The sequence below is a fragment of the Dromiciops gliroides genome, chromosome 4, assembly GCF_019393635.1.
Source record: "Dromiciops gliroides isolate mDroGli1 chromosome 4, mDroGli1.pri, whole genome shotgun sequence".
Classification (NCBI taxonomy): domain Eukaryota; kingdom Metazoa; phylum Chordata; class Mammalia; order Microbiotheria; family Microbiotheriidae; genus Dromiciops; species Dromiciops gliroides.
In genome coordinates this window covers 245,899,476-245,914,647 of record NC_057864.1, presented here as the reverse complement: position 1 = coordinate 245,914,647, position 15,172 = coordinate 245,899,476, and the positions used below count along the sequence as shown (strand labels likewise).

The window sequence follows — 15,172 nt, the reverse complement described above, 5'->3', positions numbered from 1 at the left end:
ATTTTGGTCCATTCTAGTTTTCAGGGAGTCAGTTTCTTGAGTAACATTTGTCACTTCCTTTTCTAAGGTACTCATGTTTCCAATTTTTTCCTTCAGAAATTTTCTTTAATTTAAAAATAATCTCTTGCTTTATTTTTTTTCTTAAAAAGATGTTCAAGTAGTCCTTGTAGAAAATTGATTTCTCCCCCTTGAGTCTGCTTACATTTGTATTCATTATTTCTTTTAGGTGACCTCTATATTTATAATAGTTATTGTTTGTTTGGTGTTTTCTTTGGTCTAGTCATTTCTCCAGGTTTAGTTCCTGAATTGTAAACTTTGCCAGGGTCAGGCAAAGATTTGGAGTAGGCTGGTCAGTCCTCTTTTGACCTTGCTCTGGGTCCAGAACATAGAATATATTACCCATGAGACTTATGGATAGGAGAACTTAAAAATAAATAAGAGATGGAGAAAATCATGAGATATAAAATGGATAATTTTGATAATATTAAATTAAAAAGGCTTTGTACAAATAAACTCGATGTCAAAATTAGAAGGAAAGCAGAAAATGGAGAAATATTTTTATTAGTTTCTCATATAATGGTCTCATCTCAAAAATATATAAAGAACTTTGTCAAATTTATAAGAATAAGTTGTCCCTCAGTTGATAAGTGGTCAAAGGATATGAATAAGCAGTTTTTTGGATGAAGAAATCAAAGCTATGCATAGTCATATGATAAAATGCTCTAAATCATTATTGATGTAGAGCAGGGCTTCTTAAACTTTTTCCATTCATGACCCCTTTTTGCCTGAGAAATTTTTATGTGACCCCAGGTATATAGGCATATAAAATATGTATACATTTTATTGGCACAATTTTCATGACCCCTACATTCGACTGAATATATATGCAACCCATATGCACGACCCATAGTTTAAGAAGCTGGATTAGAGAAATGAAAATTAAAACAGCTTTGTGATATCTCACACCTATCAGATTGGCTAAGATTACAGACGTGGAAAATGACAAATGTTGGAGGGGATTTGGAAAGATTCGGACACTAATACACTGTTGGTGGAACTGTAAACTGATCTAATTATTTTGGAGAGCAATCTGAAATTATGCTCAAAGAGTTATAAAACTCTATATACCCTTTAGCCCAGAAATACCACTGTGAGGTGTGTTCCAAGGTGATCAGGGAAAAAGGAAAAGAACCTATGTGTTCTAAAATATTTATAACAGCTCTTTTTGTGGTGGCAAAGAACTGGACATAGAGGGGATACCCATCAATTGGGGAATGACTAAACCACGTCATAGTATATGGTTGTGATGGAATATTACTGTGCAGTAAGAAATAATGTGCAGATTGATTTTAGAAAAACATAGACTTGAATGAAATAATGAAGAGTGAAATGAACAGAACCAAGAGAAAGTTGTATGCAGTAACAGTATTGTTCAGAGAATAACTGAATGATCAAGTTATTCTGATTATTATAAATACTCAAATCAACTACAAAGGACCTATGAAGGAAAGAAAAGGTATTTCCAGAGACAGATGTATGCATAGTATGGTTTTACATATATGTAAATATATATACACACATATTTCTCGTGTATGTATTTGTGTATGTGTATATATGTGTGTGTGTATGTAATCTGTATCAAATGATGGCCTTCTTGAATGCAGGATAGGGAGGGAAAGAAAAACTTCGGAACTTAACATGTAACAAAAAAGAAAAAAAAGAAAAGATATCTTATAGTGTGGAAAATATGTATATTTATTAATATTCCTATTCAGGAGATGCCTGTAAGTCTTCCAGTTCTAAAGTTCTCCAACAGTTTGTTCAGTTCTTTATTTTCCTTTTTGATTATCTTTCTGTTTGATGTGTAAATCTCTGAGAGGACCATTAAAATATATAGATATTGTTACTCTATTTTTGTTTTTGGATGTTTTGTTAATTTTTTATATTTGCTCATTATCATTCCTATAAGCATAATGCCCTGTTTATCTCATTTGATATTATGAATTTTTGTTTTTGCTTTGATAGCATAATTGTCACTCTAGATTTTTTTGGGGAGGGGCAGGGCAATTGGGGTTAAGTGACTTGCCCAGGGTCACACAGCTAGTAAGTGTTAAGGGTCTGAGGCCTATTTTAACTCAGGTCCTCCTGAGCTCTAGCCACTGCGCCATCTAGCTGCCCCGCCACTCTAGATTTTTTGTGAGTTGATACCACTTATTTTCATCTTGTATGTGTTTTTTAAAAGATGTGTTTCTTACATATAACAGATTTGTTAGCTTTTGTTTTCTTATCTTTTTTGCCACTAACTCAGCCCTTTTTTAAAGTCATCATTATAAGGAAAGAAAATCTAACAAAGATTTTCCAATATTAAAATTTCAGAGCTCAGTTTTCAAATTTTGCAGACAGATTACCAGTGAGTCAGTGTCCTGAGATACTTGAAGATACCTCATTCCCCTTTTCTCCTCTCTTTACTAAAAACCAACAAAAAAATAAGTTTGTAAGATTGGATTTAAGTTTTTCTCTAGATTATATTTTATCTTCTTTTCCTTAATATTTTTTATTATGTAGGACAATTGATAGTATCTTGTAACATAGTGGATTTTTTGGTTGTCATCAGTAAACATTTATTAATGTTCAGTGCTTTGTGTATGTTTGTGCATGCTAAGATAGACTTGGTTCCTTGTTGTCTGCCTTTTAAGGAGCTTATGGTCCAGCTGAGAAACTAGGACATATATGTAAAAAAGATAAGGACAATTCAAGGTAACATGCTGTTGCTTAAATCATACTTTTAAATCATACTCTTTAAACATGAACTTATTTGATCTTCATTTACCTTGTAGTGAGTACCAGTGAGTAGTACAGAACTGAAATGTCACTGGAATGTGGAGGAAGAAGAAATCATTTTGGTTTGGAGCAACTGGGAATGGCTTTTGGGAAGAACTTAACTGGGCCTTGAAGGATAGATAGGACTGATATAAGCATGGATGGGTTTACTATTCCAGGCATAGGGAGGGAGGAAAGTTGGGAAGAGATGGTAAAACACAGATGATTAAAGAGAAAATTTTCATGTAGTGAAGTTGAGGGGAATTAGAGTGGGGTCAGCTTGTGGAATGCCTTGAATATAAGACTAAAGATTTTGGACTTTATTCTGTAGGTAATGAAAAACATGGAAGATTTATCCTGAGGGTGTGAGAAGGTTGTGTGATCTTATATTGTATACAGATTATTACTGAATCTATATTCCTAGCCTAGACTTAATGTCTAGTTCTTTCTTCAGTTTTCTACTTGGATGGAACCTCTCCAACACTTAGGAAGTGCATCTAAACGATTTGCCCTTTTCCATCTTGGAGTCAGGAGACCTGGTTATTGGCCCAGCTGTGGCTGCTTGGTGAACATTTAGTAGACACATTACTTTACTAAGGCCCCAGTTTCCTTATTTGTAACATCAAGGAGATTGCACTTACATTTTGTGAATAAAACATCACTCACAGATGTATGCATAGTATGGTTTTACATATATGTAAATATATATACACACATATTTCTTGTGTATGTATTTGTGTATGTGTATATATATGTCTGTGTGTCTGTGTGTGTATGTAATCTGTGTCAAATGATGGCCTTCATCATCACATTATCATCACAATTCTTAAGGTTTGTAACCTTAGAGTTAGGTTTGATTCCTTGCTCTCTTTTGTCCTTCACTATATCCTGTTGATTATGGCATTGTGGGAGAAATTATGCTTTTTCCTGCCCTGCTGCATACTAGATGTGATCTTGAATAAGTCTCTTTAACCTCTCTGGGCCTCAGTTTTCTCAACTGTAAAGTTAGGGTAATATCCTCTCAACTGCTCTGTGAGACAAAATGAGATCGTGTATATTAAGTGCTTTGTAAACACTAGTGCAAAGTATAAATGTGAATTTCTATTTATGGGATCACTGCTATCTCTCTTCAATAACATTTATTTGGTGTCTATTATGAGGAGGGCACTGTGCTAGAGGATAGATACAGAGACCAAAAAGGGAATCAGTCCCTTCAAAAAGCTTGTATTCTACTTGAGTTATTGTTTTGTTGTTCATCCTTTGTTCTCAGAGGACCCATGACATTACTTGAGAGATATGATAGAAATAATGAGAGGTAACTTGAAAAGAGAGAAAGGCATTCCTTAGAAGGGAGGCTGAGGAGGAAGTGCATTCCAGGTATGAGGGACAGACAGCCTGTTCTAAGGAACATGGATGAGATGGAATGCTGAGTTTTAAGAAATAGCTAGTGGGCCAGTTTGGCTGGAACATAAAGTACTTAAAGGCAATAATGTGAAGTTGGAAAGGTAGGTTAGAGCCAGATTGTGGTGTATTTTAAGTCTGTATTTTATCCCAGAGACTTTAAGAATTCCCTGAAGGGTTTTTGAGCAGAGAACTAGGATGGTTTGACCTATGTCTTAGGATTATTATTTTGGCAGCAATATGAAAGGCAGATTGGAGAAAAGGAAGAATGAAAACAGGAAAATGAATTGAGACTATTATAACAGTCTGGAGGTAAAGGTTTGGGAGGCCTGAGCTAAGGTAATGATTATATAGAAGAGATAGATAGGAGAGATGGAGATATGAGCAACGAGACTTGGCATCTGATTGATATGGGGAAGAGACTGGTAGAGGGAAGAGTCAATGATGACTTTCTGTGGGTGTGACTCAAAGGATGGTAAATACCTTCAGTAGAAGTGAGGAGGATTGGAAGAGGGATCAGTTTAGAGAAGTGAATTCAGTCTCTGACATGTCAGGTTTTGAGGTCTTAATTTGCCATCTAGGCAAAAGGTTCAGCAGGCATTTGGAAATCTAAAACTGAAGATTTAGGGCTGGAAAAGGGGAAGCATCTGCATAGTGATGATAACTAAGCCTATGAAGAAAACATCGATCACCTAGAGAGAGAGATGATAGAGCAGAGGGCCCAGGAGAAAGAAGGTTACACATTGGGGAGATAGTGATCAAGAGAAGGAGAAACGAGAGAGAACAGTGTGAGAGAAGCCTAGAAAGAGGACAGTTTTGAGGAGGAGGGCATATGGTCAAAGGAAAAAGCCTGGGTTGGATTTAGCAATTAAGAGATGATTGATAACTATGGAGGTTAATCTTTAATGCCATAATGTCTCACATCTTTGCTTTTTCCTTTTTTATATCCCATGGTTTTTGGTTTTTTTTTAAGTGAGGCAGTTGGGGTTAAGTGACTTGCCAGGGTCACACAGCTAGTAAGTGTCAAGTGTCTGAGACCAGATTTGAACTCAGGTACTCCTGACTCCAGGGCTGATGCTCTATCCACTGTGCCATCTAGCTGCCCCTATCCCATGTTTTTTATCTTTATGCCATTTACATTTTCCTTTTATCCCCTCTTTCTCCAAAAAAAACCCCTTTTATTTCTAATTTTAAAGGTAATAACCATGTCAAAGGTAGTTAAACGAATTTTCTTTGTAAGGAATAAAATGATCCATTAAACCTTTAATACTTTATCTGTACTCCTTTTTCCTAGACATTTGGAAGTTCTACCTTTGGCTTTGTTGTTTTTTAAAAAGCATGGTTATGTCCATGTTTATATACTTCTAGTTTTCTTGATCTTGCTTTGTATCCCATTTTATGTTTGTTCATACTTCATATTTACTTTTCTTTTTTCCAAAGTGCCATACATGTAACATAGGTGAATACCCAAAGAATCTTTCATTTCTTCAGGGCTAACTATGGGAACTCCTTTCACCTAATCATACTGCAGTGGTCTATGATTTAGTATAAAGTAGTCTGTCATTCAGCTAGCACTTTTCCCCCCAACAGGCTTTTAATTTTTTAAATTCAATTTTATTTTGTTTTATTTTCATTTCCAAATCAGCTAGCATTTGTTAAACACTTGCTGTGTGCCAGCAATACAATGATCTAAGACAATTCCAAAGGACTCAGGATGGAAAATGCTGTCCACCTTCAAAGAACGAACCGATAGAGTCTGAATGCAAATTGAGGTTGCATATAGGATTACATATTTCCACAAGGTCATAATTGTATTATGTATTTTAATTGGTTTGCATTTTCTCATAATTTGAATGAAAAATCACACTTAATTATAAACTATGCATGTAAGGATGACATCGTCCCTTAATCTTCAGTGTATAGTGCTAATGAGCAATTTTGTTACTAACATCTTCATTAAAGTTAGCCATTTTAATTTTCTTTAACTTTTTTTTAGGTATAATTCCAACAGAAGTCACTCTTGAAGAAAAAAAGATTATGAGCACTGTTCCATTATATATGTCCTCATTTTCAGAATATTTCCACTTTATACTCAGCTACCAGTTTTGAAACAAAGTTCCTATTTACATGCCTAGTTACTAGCATATATTTTTATTCTTTATATATATATATATATATATAGTTTCTAAGTAATAATTTAATGATAACCATTTACTATTATTTTTGTCTATTGATAGAGAAATTGAATACTGGATATATTTTTATGGATCTTTCTTTTGATATAAAAATTGGGTATGGGTATATTTCTTTTCCTTATTTTAAAAATGTGGGCATTCTATACCTCTATGTAGGTATAGAATTCTTTTTTTTTATCAATAAAGTATTTTATTTTTTCCCCCATTACATGTAAAGATAGTTTTCAACTTTTGTTTATACAAGCTTTCCAATTTCAGATTTTTCTCCCTCACTCCCCTCCCTCCCTCCTCCCCTAGACAGCAGGTGATCTGATATAGGTTATATATTAGGTATAGAATTATTAAACTGGGATATATTTTTGCTACTTTATTTTCCTCAGAGTTCCTTTTCGTATTGTTCTATTCATTAAAGTTTCCTGTTTTCTCTTGTCAAGTCTTAATTTTGTGTAGCCTAAAGTTTTATATTTACTTGCTGCTATTTGCATATTGTTATAAAGATGTCCAAAATTTAATTTGCCCAAATATGTTTCTAATATTAGACTTCCTATTATGTGGGCACGTTTTTGGAAGTTTCCTGTCCATTCTGATTCTGTGGAATTTAAATCCCTTGTGTTATGTTGGGCTTCTTTTTTTCCTTTGAAGATCTGTTTACCCAACTCTGCCAAATCAGTTAACTATAATAAATTTACTTTTTATCTTTATTTAGATTTTTAACCTTTTTAATCTTTACAAAAATCAATCCTTTTAATCCCAATATGTCTAATTTAGGGTTTTCATTTTTGTTCCTTATAAAATTGATTATTTTTAGAAATTGCAAATGATTTTTAAGGAAAGAAAAACACTGAGACTTTTTTGTTAAAAGGGGGAAAATAAAACTTTAGAGCTTAAGTGGCCCCTTATACCTGAATAAATTGGGTTAACAGATTACTTAACAGGTATGTGGGTGAAATTGTTTAAATCATAGATTATTATTATTATTATATGTTTCCATTATTTGTACATAGACTTCAACTGTTCTCTCAGGGTTTATGTATAGCATGGTTATATTACTGTAATACTACTTATTAACTATATTAATAATATTAGTAAATAGTATGGTTAATTAAGCACTTGAAGTGTAGTTGTATTTGACAGTACTGCATTCACTTTGATTGTCAAAAGTAGAACTACCATTGTGTGTTTTCTTTATGCATTACTCTAGAGTTGCTGCTACCATTGACGAATGGGAAACTGAAAGCTAAATGTTCAGGAAATGTATTTCATCTGTGTGGGGAAATAAACTTATGCACCTCTCTGTCTCTGTCTCTCTCCCTCTCTCCCTCTTCCTATCTTTCTTCTCCCTCTTCACACATACACACATACAGATATCTCTATATGTGTGTATTTATAGATATATCTGTATATGTATATATGCATACATATATGCATATTTTATATGAGAGTAAATCCTATAATCTTTGGACATTGAGGACTTCAAATTTTTTATGCAGTCAGGAAATTAAAAGGTTAAGGATTCTTATAGTTACATTTATTTTTCAGATGCTTAAATATGATACCTTAATAGATTCAGTATGTGTAATGTAGGCCAGGAAAATTGAGCAATAGTTTTTACAAAATGCTGCACATTACTGTATGTGCTCAGATATGCTCTGCTTTTCAAGAAATAAAACAGCTGGCATCTAAGCTAAGTTGCCCAATGATTTTATCTAATTTTCATAGATTCATTAAATTGAATAGAGATTATGTAGGCCAACCTCCTACCCAGTGTAAGAATTTCTTCTGTAACATCTGTAACTAGTGATCATTCAGTGTCTTTTTGAACATTTCCATTGATGGTGAGCTCACTGTTTTATAAGGAAGCCCATTCCATTGTTGGGAAGCTTTAATTGTTAGAGTTCTTCCTTATATGGAGCTAAAAATCTGCTTCTTTATAACTTCTATCCTTTGATTCTAAGTGTTTTTAATGGTTGAGGTTGGGGAGTGGTTGTAGGGGAGTAGAGAAAAATTTAATGTTTTTCCCTGGTTTTTTCAAGGTGCTAATGGCATTTTAAATCAGTATCTGGTGAAACTATGGACATGTGTTAATTATTCTAAGTTTAAATTTTTTTTTTAATTTTAGTAAATGTGATACTGTATAGGCCTAGTTAGACATATGGGTTACAACTCTTACGCCTTGTTATTTTATCAATTTATAATTGTTATAGGCTTAAAATTCTTATTTAAATGTTTTGTAAACATGTTGTTTGTATCATATGTGATACTATGTAAAGAACTTTGCAAACCTTAAAACACTATATAAATACTAGCTATATTCTATGTACATAAAATACTTGAAATTTAGTCCTTAACAGTATTGCACATAAGGCTTTGTGAACCTTCAAGGGTTAGAGATGGCAACCAGACCTGTGACTTCATTTATGTAAGCAACTCTTTGATAGGGAAACTCCCCTTACCAAAGAAAGTTGGCACCCTTTCAGCAACTTGATGTCCTAGAGAATTACCTACTACAGAGGTGTAACATTCCTCCATATGGAGCAGCAAAACTTGAGTGCTACCAGAAGCAGATTAAAATGTAATTGGGAAATGTTTAACAATAAATAAAAATAAAATAAAACATCATGTTAATTTGTCATAGTCTAAGTTAATATGCCGCTTGCTGAGAGCCATTTCTCTTTGAGTTTGACACTGTGGGCCTATAGCATTGAGAGGTAACCCTTAAAGTATGTATCATTCTTTCCCGTGGAAAAATGACTGTAAGAATTAATCTGTTTTCTTTAATGACAGCCAAGTGCAATGAACTACCATCAACAAAGTTCTTCATCTATGTTTTGGATTTGATAGCAGTAATGAGGACCCAGACATAGGAGATGGAATAGTGGCATTATAAAATCAGTTGTCTGTAGGGTAGGAAAATAGAGGTCAAGCAAAGGCTTTGAGCTATCAATTTTACATGTCCAATATGAAAGTGTCTGAACCACTAATCCCTGGTGAGTAAGTACATTCAAGATAGGGAATTTTCAGTGTGGAAATTCCCTCCCAAGATGCTCCCTTTTAGTCCTAGAGAATTGCCTGAAGCAAAGTGGCTAGTATGTATGTGTCAGAGGCAGAACTTGAAACCAGGTCTCTCTGACTCCCAAGGCTGACCCTCTATCTTCTATGCCAAAAGTTAACTGAATATTTTTAATTATGTATGAATAATTGAAAATATTCAGAAAAAAGAGAAGAAAAAGAAAATATTCAATAATTTCCAGGCAGAGTGAAATAGTAGAATGCTGGACTTAGAATCACAAAGATTTGAATTTAAATCCTACCAATGAACAATAGATAGGTAAACATAGCCAAGTCATTTAATAGGACTTTTGAGATCTTCCTTAGCGAAGTGAATTTCCATTCTGGGAATTCTCTGCACTGTAGAAACCATAGATCTTACATGGGTTGATTTACTGTTTGCCCAACCCATGTTTCTTCTAATATCCTCCCCGTCACATATACCTTCACATTGCAGAAGTGTTCACCATTTGAAATTAATATACCTACCAACAACTTAAAAGGACTTTAAAATCTATTAAATTAAGGAAATTGTTCCTCTTTGTTTGAAGTAAATTATCTGAAATGAAATGGGGGGGAATATTGAAGGATGTACCTCCCTCCTTTGTGCTACTTCATGTCTGTTCTTCCTGTGCAGTCCCATTTTTCACTTTGTTTTTTTGAACTTACATTCTAAATCTGACATCCAGTGCTTAGTACAGTGCCTGGTACATAGTAGGTACTTAGTAAATGTTTCTTGATTGACCAGTGACAGTCTAATGTATAGATTATTGTTCTGGTAGCAAGAGGATCAGAAATGGGAAAAAAACCCAACAAAATAGGCTACTGCTGGTAATAAAACTATGAAATAATGGAAACTTCTATTAGGAGCTTTCCCCTATTCTTTCCCTGATTTTTTTATTGATACCTTTTGTTTTTTATATCACTTATTTCCAAATATATCCTCCCCAAATTCAGCAAGACATCCTTTGTAGCAAAGATTTAAAAAGGAAAAAAAGACAGGTCTGTAAAAACAACCAATGCATTAGCTATGTCTTACAATATGTATAATATTCCATACCAGTGAAATTTCAAAGAGAGGTGTTAGGTGCATTCTTTCAACTTTTACCTGGGCTTGGTCATTATAATATAATAATATTCATTATAATATATTGCATTGTTTCATGTTTTTGTTGTTATTCTTTCCAAGTACATTGTCATTGTATTGTTTTTCTGGTTCTACTTACTTCACTTTGCATCAGTTCACGAAAATCGTAGTATTGTAGATTTAGAGCTAGAAAATATCTAGTCCAGCCCCCTTGTTTTACATATGGGGAAACCGAGGCCCAGAAAGGTGAAGTAATTTGCCCAATGTCACTTAGGTAGTGAGTGGAACAGCTGGAATTTGAACCTAGATCTTTCTGACTCCAAATCACAATTCTTTCCATTGTACTATTGTATATGATCTTTCATTACTTGCATGAATATTTCATATTCCTCATTTCTTATGGTATCATAATCATTACATTTATGTAGTAAATTTTATTTAACCATTTCTAAATTGATCAGCATCCACTTGTTTCCAGGTCTTTTCTATCAGTAAACATTTATTAAGTTCCTACTATGTGATAAGCTAGGGACAGCTAGTTGGCATAGTAGAGAGAGTGCAGGCTCTGTTGTCAGGAGGATTTGAGTTCAAATCCAGCCTCAGACACTTGCTGTGACCCTGGGCAAGTCGCTTAATCCTGTTTGCCTCAATTTCTTCATCTATAAAATAAGCTGGAGAAGGAGATGGCCATGAAAACCTCAAATAAGGTCAAGAAGAATGGGACACAACTAATTGACTCAACAACAACAAAAGTGATAAGCACTGTATTAAGCACTAGGGAATACAAAGACAAAAATGAAACAACTTCTCAAGGAGCTTATATTCTGTTGAATATGCATACATAAATGATTATTGAAATTATGAGTGAATGAGCCATAGCAGTGAGCATTTGTAGTTGGAAGACTAGGAGTATGTAGGAGAAAGAAGAGGGGCCAGACTATAGTATACCAAGAAAGAGATGTCAGAGAAGTAAAAGGACAAGCAGAAAAGATATAATTTAGAAAGCAACTATCAGACAGCCAGTGTAGAGGCAAGAAATGGAAAATAGAATGCCATGTAATGCTAAGATGGACACTAGCTCTCTCTCCCCTCACCCCCAATTGTCCATTTTATTTGTTACCCCTTTCTCTTTGTAATTTTGCTTATTAATTCCTTTTTCTTTACTGCTTTTATCTGGTTATTTAATTCTTCCCCTCACTTAATTAAGTAGATTCCCCTTTCTTCTACTCTTCAACTAATCCTATTCATTAGTTTTTAAAACTTTAATTTTTGTGCCTCTTTCCAGAAAGAATTTTTCTCACTATCTTCATTATTCATCCTTTCTGTCTACTCTACACCCCCATTCTCTAGTTCGACCCCCATAATTATCTAGTCCTTTTCTATTTTCTGTATTCCTCATGAAAACAAATCTCTGAGGTATACATTCTGGGTTCTCTCCTAGTCAGTTTCTGCCATTGATTTGTAGAGTTTGCCACATGGGTTTCCCTTTTCCTTGTATATCTCCCTTTTTCAATAATGTCAATTCCTGAAGGTATAGGACACTGCTTCACAATAAGGACCCCCACCCCCCGCAACTTCCCTGATTATGCAGTTCATCACTGATCTATACCTTCCCTGAAGTTATTCTTTTTCCATTTGCCTCAAAATATCCTTCTTGGGTCCATGCTTTCTTTGGGTATTTTTTTTGGTGGGCAATGAGAGTTAAGTGACTTGTCTAAGGTCACACAGCTAGTAAATGTGTCAAGTATCTGAGTCTGGATTTGAACTCAGATCCTCCTGAATCCAGGGTTGGTGCGTTATCCACTGCACCTCCTAGCTACCTCAGGGTCCATGCTTTCTTAATCTCCTGGGTTCCAATTGCTCTCAGGAATTCTAGCTCCCCTCCTCCTAATATAGGCTGAGTAATCTTTTCAAGCACCAAACAAAACCCAACACAAGGTCCCCGACTCCCTTCATAGAATGTCTCTCTTCATCCATAGGAACACTAATAAGTAGAGACCCCTTTGACCACTAAAATGAGGCTTCCTCCCCCCTTTTCAGTCCTTCCCTCCCACCACTACTGGACTCCCTCTTGCCTCCTTTTTCAGTCTTTCCCTAAGACATGCCTCTTACTTGGAGATCACGTCCCATTTTTGTTAGCCCTTGATTTAACACACTCTTCTCTATCTTCCTGTTCCCCTCTCCTTTCATGTACCCTCCCATTTTGTAATGTCCCAGAAAAAAATAACTTGTTGGTGTGATGTCCATAATGCCCCTTATTTCTGCCTTCACACCTTATCTTATGTGTATGTTTAGAAAGAAGTCTTTTACTTGTTATTCTGTTACAGTTGTGTCCTTGGCTGCTGCAAACAAAGTTCACTCCTCTGGCATTTCTGTTGTCTTGAGTGTCCAAGAAGCAAGCAATCTCTGAAGTTCTAGTTTTCTTTCTAAGAATGTTTGAAATGCCTTTTTATTATTGAATAGCCATCTTATTTCATTTATGGCTAAGCTTACATTTGCAGGCTAGGTTACCCTGAAAAAAATATATATAAATAGATATAGATATAGATATACACAGACACATGTGTATATGTGTGTGTATGTATGTATGTATGTGTATATATGCCCTGAGTTCCATTGTTCTTCAGAACACATTATTCAACTTCCTTCTACATTTTCTAGTGGGTTCAACTAGTTATATGTTATTTGAGTGTCCTTTCCTTTGTATTTGAAGGTTTTTCTCCTGGTGACTTAGAAAATGTTTTTTTCCTTAATTGAATTGTTAGATTTAATCATTGTTTTTTGGATTTTGCAGACTTGGATCCTCCCCCCCCCACCCCAAGACAATTTATGAATTCTTTCAATTGGTATTTCATTTCTGTGATCAGACATCCTTGGGAAGATTTCTTGTATGATGATGTTCAGGGTTTTTTTGTTTGTTTTTTTTACTTTTTCTGTTCTTCTGGGGGACTTAAAATATTTAGGTTGTCTCTCTTGAATAGAGAGCATATTTTCTTCTCACAGTGTTTTTTGCTTTTCTTCTAGATTTTCTTTCTCTTCTGTGTATTTGCATTCTCAAGTTCATTACTCTATCTTTTTTTTTCCTTTTATGAGATTTGTCCCTGCAGATTCCAGTTTTTCTATTCTGGCCATTATTTTTGCTGTTCAGGCCATAAATTCTTCTCTCCTAACAATTCTCAATTTCCATTTAGAACCACTCAGGAAGAGTGTGTGTTGTGTTTCCATGTTCTCATATTCCACAGGATCCTCTTCTGGATCGTTTTCCTTTACCATTCCTTACATACAAAACTCTGTTCTATCTTCTTGCCTTTGTACTCACTTTCTCCAATGCCTATGCTCTCACCTTCTCCTCTTTGAATCCTGATTACCTTCAAGACTCAGCTCATACAACACCTTCTGCATGAGCCTTTCTTGATTTCTACTAGTGTGTTCTCTGCCTCAGTTTACCTTGTAACTGTTTTTTGTATATATTTATGTATGTGCTTTTTGTCTCCCCTATTAACATGTAAGTTCCTTGATAGCAGGGAATTATTTTGCTTTCTGCCTGACACATGGATGCTTAATAAATGATTGTTGATTGGTCTATTGATAATGTGATTATAGGCTTGAGACATTTCTTACTAATCTTTTTCTTTTATATCAATGAGTAGTTTCAAATACAAATATCTTGCTTAAAACAAACCTGACTAGAAAACACACACACAAAAGTGATCATTTAATTTACAAAAGGATTTGATAATAACAATCAATTTACCATACCTTTTTGGGAATGTAGGAAACCATCTGCATTTTTGGATTTTTATATGAATTGCTAGCTTTCCCCTTACTTGTAGGGGATGGCATCTTGTTTTTATTTAATCCCTAGATTGGCAAAGATGTGGAAAAGGAAACGTGTCTGGAGTTCAGCATTCTGTATGTTGCATTCCTTGGCAGACTTAAGTAAATAGGAAGAGGAATTTGGGAGCAAGCGGTGTGGACAATTGTTGTCAAGTAACAGTATAAGGCTCCCTACTTAAAAATATCTCCTCCATACATTCCACTGAGTAGAGAATAATTTATTTGTTCTGAGTTCTTTTAAAATGCACTTGTGCCTATTTATGCTTCAATATTTATTAATCAGGTTGTTAGGGAGACAGATAATACAGCATGAAGAAGATCTGTATACAAATCTTGCCTCTGAAGCTTACTGACTATGACCTTCAGCAAGTCACTTAACCTTCCTGATCCTGTTTCCTTATCTGTAAAATGGGGTATTGGACTACATGGCATAGAAAGTCATTTCTAGCTCTAGATCTATGATCTTATGATCCTATGTTTAGGCAACTTCTGGATTTCCTTCCGGCATTATGTGTATATCAATCATTAACAATTTTGAAAGAAGCCATGTGAAATAAAGAGTTAATTTGGAGCTAGAAAGCACACCAGTGTCAAACTGGAAAACTAGAGTACCCTGGGAGGGACTGTGGGGTGTTTGGGGAATTTGGGAGAAGGATGTAGAAGGTATAATAGATGCACAAAAACACCAGAAGATTGAGGTGATAAGTTATTTTTTACCTTGAGCAGCTAGTCCAGGCAAGAAGTAAAGATGTGAAAACTAAGTGAGGAGGGTAAAAATTTCAGT

The 15,172-nt window shown here is 34.7% G+C and overlaps 1 protein-coding gene across 8 annotated transcripts in view; it reads left to right on the top strand.

Annotated features, from left to right (window-relative positions):
* Window positions 1–15,172, top strand: part of FKBP5 (FKBP prolyl isomerase 5) — a 161,936-nt gene that overhangs the window by 22,041 nt on the left and 124,723 nt on the right. The gene's annotated exons all lie outside the window — the stretch shown is intronic.